General features: G+C 35.2%; 1 protein-coding gene across 1 annotated transcript in view; it reads right to left on the bottom strand.

The window, feature by feature from the left end:
* LOC137577117 (AF4/FMR2 family member lilli) overlaps nt 1-9,265 on the bottom strand; it is a 53,999-nt gene extending 44,734 nt beyond the window's left edge. The window contains exon 1 of the mRNA XM_068290507.1: nt 8,835-9,265. The gene's annotated coding sequence lies outside the window, so the exon portion shown is untranslated. The remainder of the gene's footprint in view (nt 1-8,834) is intronic.
* Between the last annotated feature and the right edge of the window lie 223 nt (nt 9,266-9,488).

Below are 9,488 nucleotides of genomic sequence, written 5' to 3'. Positions count from 1 at the left end.
TTGTGACAACAAAAATAGAACCAATAAATCACAGAAGTCGTCTTCTTTCATTAGTAGATAGATAGACAGAGAGACAAGAGAAGAGTACACAAAAAGTGATTGGGAGTGTTGAGAGCTCCCCAAAAGCAAACAAATAGAGAAACGAGAATAAAAGCAACACTAAAAGACACCTGACAACTCTACCTGAGTGTGTGAGTATGGTGTTATTTTTGGGGTCACCACAGGAGCAGACATTCCTTTAGCTGTCAACTTAATGAGCATGGCCAAACCAAACGACACACAGATGCCTGATGTATCCTGGTCTGGGGTTTCCTTCTTTTTTTTTTTTCGTTGGCCTGTTCATTTCACTTGACTTCTGCATTTGTCAGCAGCTTGTGTATGTAATTGCACTGATAAAATGGCATTTAAAAAGCATAAAATGCCACTCACTTACGCTGTCATGATCACACATACAACTGAAACTGAAGGTGCAACCGCTGCAGAGACACAAAAAGAGAACGAAGCGGTGGGAGGGACAAGGACTCGGTTGAGTCCAGTGCATTCCGAGTTATTTGTCAAGCTATTGTATGCCATGTTAATGCGTTTTTAATGGCCAAATGTTGAAAACATTTACATATATATAATCATATAGGTATATGTGCACTCTGAACCCTTTGTGCACTTTCAAGTGGCTGATGCTTGAGCTTAATTTCATTGTTTTTCAGCGTAAATCAAACATAATGCGATAATGCGCATATATGCGCATCAACGGTGCGTATGCTTAATTAAAATATACACAATATTTGCATGCATATACAAAACGCATTTAAAATTGGTATAGTCCACGGCCTCGTCATGGGCCTTGTCGATCACCCTTTGACCATAATTGGCATTAAAATTCAATTAAATGTCGCAAAATGTGTGTATGGAAATTGTCGATAATTAAATATTATTTAAGTTATTTCCCATGCATTCTATATCAATGTAGTCATAGAGTTTTCGAAATATATTTGGAAATTAATTAGTTTTTAATTATTATATAGATTGGTATGATAATCTAAAGTGAAAACTAAGTTTCTGTTTGAATGCAGATCAATAGTCATTATCGTGATTTATCATGGAGAATCATCTATACTTTATTCTGAACAAAATATAGTCTGCAAATGGACTTTGGGTATATAAACTCGGTTTACTTTTTTTCCACAAAAAACAGTTTCTTTTTTTTAGTTTCCATATTTAATATTTTAGAATCTCAAATATCTTTTATAGGTACATTAAAGGACTCAAGAATAATGCTTGAAATTAGAGAGTTGATTTTTTTCCCAATAGACAAACTTTTGCAGTCATCGAATGCAACCTTAAATTTTGGATTAGGAAGGACCTAAGAAGTTATGTCCTGGCCAAATCAGATAATATCTTGCGGAATAATAGCTTCTTAAAACTGTAAACTTATTACTTTCTTTCTTCAGCAACATTCTTTTTAGTCGAGGGTTTCCATAGATTAGCATTAAAAAATAACACGAAAGTGAGTTTTTTTTTTTTTTTTTAAGGAAACCCATTACTCGTACATTTTTTATAATTTTTAATTAATTTTGAGGTAAGTCTGTCACGTAAATTTCAGCCTTCAGGTGAATTGTTTTTAAAAGTTGTTCTTCAAAATTTCAATGGAACAAATCGACAAACTTTATCAATGCCCTGCGCCGCCTTTTAAGTATTTATTTTCCTATTTATTTTGTTGGCATTTTGTGGTAATTTTAACTGGGCCGTAACATTTGCATTTAAATACAAAAAGTGTAGTCTCGCAAACATTTGTGGCCTATAAACTTTGTCTATAAATTTTTACAACAATGCGTTATTTGTTTGTGCTTTTGTTTGTTTTTGCACCTTGTGGAGAATTTATTTAGCCACTGACTGTGGGCAATGCATCCCGCGACAGCTATTCCGAGAGAGAAAGAAAAACAAAAGAAAATCCACTTAAACGGCAGTCAAATTAAATCACCGGCAATCTGTTCAGACAGACAAAAACAACGCAACAACAGCAGTAACGCCAACAACAACGACAACAAAAATTTGCCCTAATTTATTTAAATAATTTAGAAAAGAATACACAAGCAAAGACGAGAAGAAAAGATACATATAATGGCAGCTGCGTCTAGTCAAGTCATAGCCCTAAGATAAGCAAAGAGGAGGAGCACGACGAGCGGCTCGCCTCAAACAAAACATTTTTCGGGGTCTAACAAAAGGCCAAAAGTTAATGTGAGAGCCTAAGTGGCATACACACACACACACACACCCGTGCAACCATTAAAGAGCAACCATTGTAGAGGCCAAAGTCCGAAATGGCCCACATCCGCCAAGTGGCGGTGCCCTCTACCCAACCATATTTCCCATTGCCTGTCTCCTGTACTGGCCACGCGTTGATTACTTTGGGGAAATGTGCGTGAAAGGTAAACGCTCGTCGTGTACCTATCTCACCCTGTCCATGTCACAGCTCTTGCTTCTGCTTCTGCTACTGCTACTGTCCTGGTCTTGGTCCTGTCATTTTCTGTTTCACTCAACTTGCCCAGCTGTTTGTCCATGAACTGATTTATATTGCTTGCCTTTTGGTTTACCCAAAAGGAAAATATTGTCCCTCTCATCCCCGAGTTGCCCCTGACAAACCTGAACCTATCTCACTTCTCGCCACATGCCACATGCCGCTGTTGTGATTTCCTTAGCCGGCTATGATTTTCACTTGTTATTACTTGGCCATAAATCATGCCCATCTATATAAGGGAATGAGACTAGACGTAAATTACAATAAAGCAAATATATTTGCCTCATAATCAACATGATAATGATTTCGCAAGACACTTTCATCTTTAAGAGACGGTAAAGAATTTTAGTTTTTCTTTCCATTTTAATAAATTATTGGGTTAATTTGTTTCAAGGTACCTAATAAATTGTAATTTGATAATCAACTCAATTAGTTCAAAAAACTAATCAAATTTAACTAACGCATCTTACAAGAAAAATTACAAAGTATTGTTAGTTTAGTTCCTGTCTAAAAATAGTCAATACTTTAACTAAATAGTAAGCTTACCTAAAATTTTAATCTCCTTAAGGACTAATCAATTAAATTGGAAACGACAACTAGTAGATTCAAATTTTTTCGCGCTCAAATGGATTCAAATAGACCCCAGACACATTCCATCAGTTGTTGCCTAGGCAAAGGATACCCCAAGCCCAAAAAAAAAAAAAAAAAATAGAAAGAAAAATGAAATGTTTCGTGTAGCCGAACAGTTTGTTATGTCGATGTTACCTGCCAAGAAGGAGAATTTCGATGTTAGTTTTTATTTTTTTGGATAGTTGAGATGTGTGTTGGTGTATGTGTGTGTGTGTGTGTTTGTATGTTTCTTGTGTTGTTTGCCATATTTATGACAGACTGTAAATGGCAGAGACAAATCATTGCCGCTATTCGAGCGATTTTTATTGTTCCGCTTGAAGTGGGCCCCCACTTGAAGCCATATCGATTGGCCATCTAAAGTGGAACTATTCGCTCTTTTATGAGCTGTGTTTATGGACCCAATTAAAGCAAAAAAAAAATGATACAATAAAGAATATTCACATATATACACACATACATATATACATATATATACAGATATATATGTATAACAATCGCATGTATGCATGAGATTTGTAGTTTTTGCCTTTTTCTTAAAGTTATTTATAATTATTTTTGCTAGCTGGAAATGCAGAAGAGGAGCAGAAAAAAAAATAACATAGCACAAATGACAAAAAACCTTGACAACTTTGCAGTTTTGCCAAAGTTTTATGATAAGTTTTTCATCACAAGACCAGGACACGATGTCGTGCCAAGAAACCAAACAGGCATTAGGTGAAGAGTGGGCAGCAAGTAGAAGAAGAAGGAGAAGGAGGAGAAGACAGGACAACAGGCAACAGGGGCAGTCAAGCGTTGCAAAAACTGACATCACAATGCTTGACTGTCATCCTGATAGCTGCACGGTGGGTTGGGAATAAACTAAACTTAGGGCAACGTCATGAAGAGGAGAGCAGAGAAGAAAATCTCAAGATATGTATGTACATATATAAAGTCAAGTTACAAGTGTGCGTATGTGTAGAGGGAGGAGAAGAAGGATGTGAAATGGAATTTTAGAGAATTTTTTGCTCATTAGAAAATGAATTTAATAATCTTGCAACCACAGTGCCACCGCCTGGTCGCATCTTGGACATGGCATCTATCTGATCCGTCGGCAGGGAGACAAGTGAAATGTCTATGCCAACAACAACAACAACAACATCAACAACAATGACGATGACGAAAAATGCGAGAGAAAAAAAAGACCCCAGTGAAAAGAAAATTATGTCTCCGGTTGTCAGCCAAAAACGAAGCCATACAAAAATGCCGGAAAGAGAGCAAAGAAAACTGAAGTTGATGTTGAAGTTCATAAAGTTTGTTTAACATGTGTACAACATTATCATGAGTCTTTTTTTTCTCCCTCTCCCTCCATTTTCTATGCGGTAACTAGGTAATTGGATATACCTTCAAATCATATTTACCACAAAATAGCCAAAAGGCTTAGATCCCTTTTTTGAAGTTTTGTTATTTCTAGCTTGTAACTCAAATCTTTCAATCTAAATGGCCAAAACTTCAGCTTCAAGACAAAAGTTCTCTCTGCGTGTGTGTGTTTCGAGAATCAAATTTATCTTTATGCACATAAAGTTGCCCAGGAAATTGTTGTTCTTGGCACTTGGTTGGAACTATAAAAGCCAAACAGGCAGACAAAATAGACATAGACAAACATAGACACACTGAGAGAATTAAAATTATTGCTGACTTCTGCAATTTACAATGAAAATATTAAGTAGATAATTGTTTTCTTAAGCCCTAAGATGATTATTTCGTCTGCTTAGTAATTGCTATGGCAAAATTGAAATGTATCTACCAAAAGAGTCAACTTTCTTTTATCTATGTTTTTTAATAGTCTCTAATAAGTTGAATTTAGTTCTTTATTATGTGTTTAATCTTATAAAATTGTATACCTTGTATGATCCTTAACATATTTTCTTCGATGTAAAATTCGTTAACGGATTGAATTAATAAAGTTTTAGTTGTGTTTTCTGCTAGCCCATGAATACTTCTGAAGTTCTAACTCAGATATTAGTTGGATTGCTTTCTTAGCCTCAAGTTAATTTCCCAAATTTCGTTGCATACTTCTTGGCTGTCATCAACTTTCGATATCTAAATAAAAAACGAACTGTCTAAAAACATTGAAATTACAAAACTATAAACAGAATCTATGGAATCATGACCTTAAAACGTTAATAAGGTCATGATTCATTAGATTATGTTTATAGTTTGTAATTTCAATGTTTTTTAGACATTTTAAGAATACTTTCAACTTTAAGTTAATAAACTTGATCAGTATTTGCTTGGCAAAAGTCATTACTCTTAGTGTTGAACTATAGTCTTCATACGTAATTCAAACTTTAAAGGCTTTGACAATCAAAAGGGAAAACTCGTGCTTTTTGCTAACATTTAAAAAATAATAATTTTAATTTTTATGCATTTAAATTATTTTTTGCAGTGCATTGTCTAGTTATAAACAAGCAACAAGCCAAAGATTTGTCTGCCTTGCTTTGGTGATGCTGCGTGAAAATGTGTGTGTTTGTGTGTGTGTTCGAGTGTGTGTATGAGTATATGTTTTTGTCATCGCCTTTGGGGAGTTTGTCGTGGGGTTTTAGCATAATTTCTAGTACATTACTCTTAACCACTCGGCACATTGCTCACTCCTACTCGCCCCTTGCCATAATGTTAAGTTGAGTTAAAAAAAAAAAAAACAAAAATAAATACAGACAGAGGGAAAACTTGGCAACAATCAACATTAACATTCATGCGTGCATAAAACCGGAAATGTTTATTAGATATAACCTCAATATGGAGCTCAACATGTCGTATACGTAATGTTGTCTGCCACGGTTTTTAGTTTATGTTTTATAGCCTCAGTGTAAAAGCTGTCGAACATTTGACCTCACAATGGAGTTTGCTCTTAATTAAGTGCCAGTTTTTATATAAACGGCAACTCCATTTATAGAGATGTACGCACATATATCCAGAAATTGATTGATGGAGTTTTTCTTTGCCCTAAACACATGACAAACAAAAACAAAAAATCAGTAAAGGTTTTCTAAGCTCTTAGGTTAAGCATTTTGTTGCTAACGAAAATCCATGTCAGAAATTGTCTCCCTGTTCATTTCGTTGAATTTAAATATTAATGGAATTTACACAAAAAACGAATGAAATGGAATCATCCATCAATGCAAATACAGATGTTTGGTTAGATTCAGTCATTCATTCGTTCATTCATTATCTATGGATACAGTGATGAAATCGATATATCAAAATTTAAATGAAATGAAAACATTGTTTTGCCATTTCGTTGGCAATATTCAACCAATTGTATATATATATATTTATACATAGATAAGGCCAAAGTTAACTCTAACAAATGACAAAAGGCAAAATGGTATCCCAAAAGAAAAAAAAAAAAAGAGAAGAAAAAGCAGATAAGTAAACAAGACAATAAATGGACACAAGACCAAAAACAAATAACCGCAAAAACAATTTATTATTTGGTTGTCATTCATTCCATCTTCTCCCCTTTAACTCCCTCCAAGCCCTAAGCTAGGACCCATCTCCGAAAGTGGCAATATGTAAGTTTCAGCCCTAATCAAGTTAAATAAATAAGAAATGAATTGCTGGTAAGCAAATGCTTCAAGTCAAGTGATAGCACAACAACAAAAAATCTGTCAAAAGTAACTAAATAGATGTGAGTGCCTTTAGAGATATTCATCACCCACTCACACAGTTTTCTGTGTGTGAATAAAAAGGGATTCAGAATTATTCAGAGTCAAACCTAGAGAAATCTACACACACACACTTATATACTTTCTTTTTCCTTCTCAATCATATTTATGCACTCTCGACCTTTTCCACGCCTAAAACTTAATAAAAATATGAACAGAGCAAAAAAAAAATACGGCAGCAGCAGTCAGCCGGCCTTTTGGGAGTTTATGGTAGAGCTTAGCAAACAAAATTATATTCAATTTCCTTTAATGGCCAACCATAAAATAGCAGTCAGCAAAAGTAAAGCCCAGGCCCAAAGCCGAGACGCGAGAAACTTCCCTTTTATTTTTTGGTTGTAGGCGAGAAAAATCAGCAGTCAATTTTTTTCCCTTTTTTTCGAGGTGGTTCTTGTTTTTTTTTGACTAGGTAAGCAAGTTGTTTGAAGTAGAAGTCGGGATTTCACAATGGCTTATGTTTAGATATATGTTTATGGCCAAAATCGAGAGGAGCAACCAAAAACAATTAAGTCCAAAGACGACAATACAACTCTGACGACAAGTTGGCCATGCATACGAGTACACATGCCATTTGGTTTGGGCCACAGCTAACAAATTACTTCAGATTATTATTAATTATTGCCCCATTGATCAAAATTGTAGACTCTTCAATGAGTTATGAGTATGTCTGTGTGTATGTGTGTGAAGTCAAATTAGTAGCTTATTAATAAACTGCATTAATGTGTTATGGACTATTAGTTGGCTATTTGGATTCAGCAGACTGCAAACATTTGCCTCTTTGCCAAAAATGAATATTATTTACTGATTTGTAAAGTGAATTTCATTAAGAACTCATTGAAGTTAGATGAATAGCTGATTGCATTTTATGAGCTTCAAGCATTGAGTTAAATATAGAATTGAATTATGAGCCAGGAGGAAATTGTTATTGAATGTCCAGCAAGTAATTAACATGCAACACAGTTTCTTCTTGTAAATAAATTCCAAAGATTAAATTTTTAGCATATTAAAGAAAATGTTTAAGGTAAGGTAAAATCTTCAATATTGTTTTGCTGCATATCTCTTACAAACCTTGTTTATTTTTCTGCTTCGAAATGTTTCAAAAACATGTTATTCTGATTTTTTAGATGTAAAAATTGGATAAAATGTTATTAAGTGGCATTTTATATCATTTGTCTCTCTTCAAATACTCAAACATTGTCTATATATCAGCTCATGGTCAAACTTGCAATAACAGTCAATCTTTTAGGCAGCTCAAAAAGGTGGGCAAATCGTCTATATACTTATATATCAAATCTGTGCTTAAGAGTTTAAGGTACCTTTGGCGATATTTTTAAAGAGTTAAATCAATTCCGAGTTACGTTATCTGAGACCGCAAAAAAAAAAAAATGTTTTGGAGGCCACACACAATGGACGATTGGCGATGGGCTCTGAAGCCAAAGTCAAAAGAAACAGTTAATACATCAAAACGTCTTGACAGCGAAAGTATTCCAATGTGGAAGCATCTTTTCTTTCGTTTTCCTTTCAGCTCTTATTTTGGCAGACTAACAAGAGAACGAGAAGCCATTGACAAACCGATTGACATGAAATGAATTGTGAAATTAAACTGCTGACAGCCAGCAGAGGCTCACAGAGGAATAGGAGACGAGCCGAGAATGGGTGAGAAAGGTCTGAGTAGGAGAAAGGTCTCTACGCTTTTTTTCTTATTTTTTTTTTTTTTTTTTGGCTAACAAATTGCCAAGTGATTTAAGCCAGAAGCAAGGACAACAATAAGCATGTGTCTCCACGCAGACGGCACTTAAAATGAAAGTCAAATGCAACAAACATAAAATTGTATGAGAAAGGTTCTACAACTGATTCATGTGGGGCACTTAAATAACCAAAGCCATGTTGACACACAATAAACATTATGTTTTGTTTGCCAAGAGAGAGAGAGAGAGAGGTAGGGCGATCTAAAGGGGAGCTGGGGAGGGAAAGGCGTTTCCACTTACCCGATTCAAACAAAGAAAGAAAAGCGTATCACAAAGGCAATGTACGCGGCATTGAGCAATTAGTATTTCTATTTCTAATTTTTTTTTTCCCTTTCTTTTATTTTTTTTAAACTATATCGCACACTCACAATCGCGGACACATACACACACACGCACATACATTGAAACATACATATCAATTAACAATTTGCTTTGCCCCTAAAAGCATGCAACAATTTTTGGTATTTCCTCTTTTCAACTTGTCGGCAACAACGCGGCGTATGAGCAATCAATTTGCTAGTTCTTTTTTCTCGCTTTTTTGACGTCCGCTTCAAATGCAGTTAAAACACGCGTTTTTCATGTTCCAAGACGACAACGACGACGACGTCGACAAAATTTCTATTTGTGATATTCAATTCAAACACAAGTTAGGCATGAACGGCAGAAGTTACTGCTTTGCCTGTCATGTTAGCACTGAAGTCATCCGCCAGCCAACACATTACTTAAGTGCCACTGGAGCTCGCCTTAGTCTGACTGTGGATGCCATTTTTAACTGCGCAGGCGCAGGCTTGGCCAAAATGGTAACAAAAACTTTCGCCTACCATGTGGATGGTATTTCAAAAATATCATTCTATACTTGCATATTCTATCAAGTTCAATTGAAATCAACTTTGT

Source organism: Drosophila tropicalis, unplaced genomic scaffold, assembly GCF_018151085.1.
Source record: "Drosophila tropicalis isolate 14030-0801.00 unplaced genomic scaffold, ASM1815108v1 contig_593, whole genome shotgun sequence".
Taxonomy (NCBI): domain Eukaryota; kingdom Metazoa; phylum Arthropoda; class Insecta; order Diptera; family Drosophilidae; genus Drosophila; species Drosophila tropicalis.
This window is presented reverse-complemented; position numbering and strand designations above follow the sequence as displayed.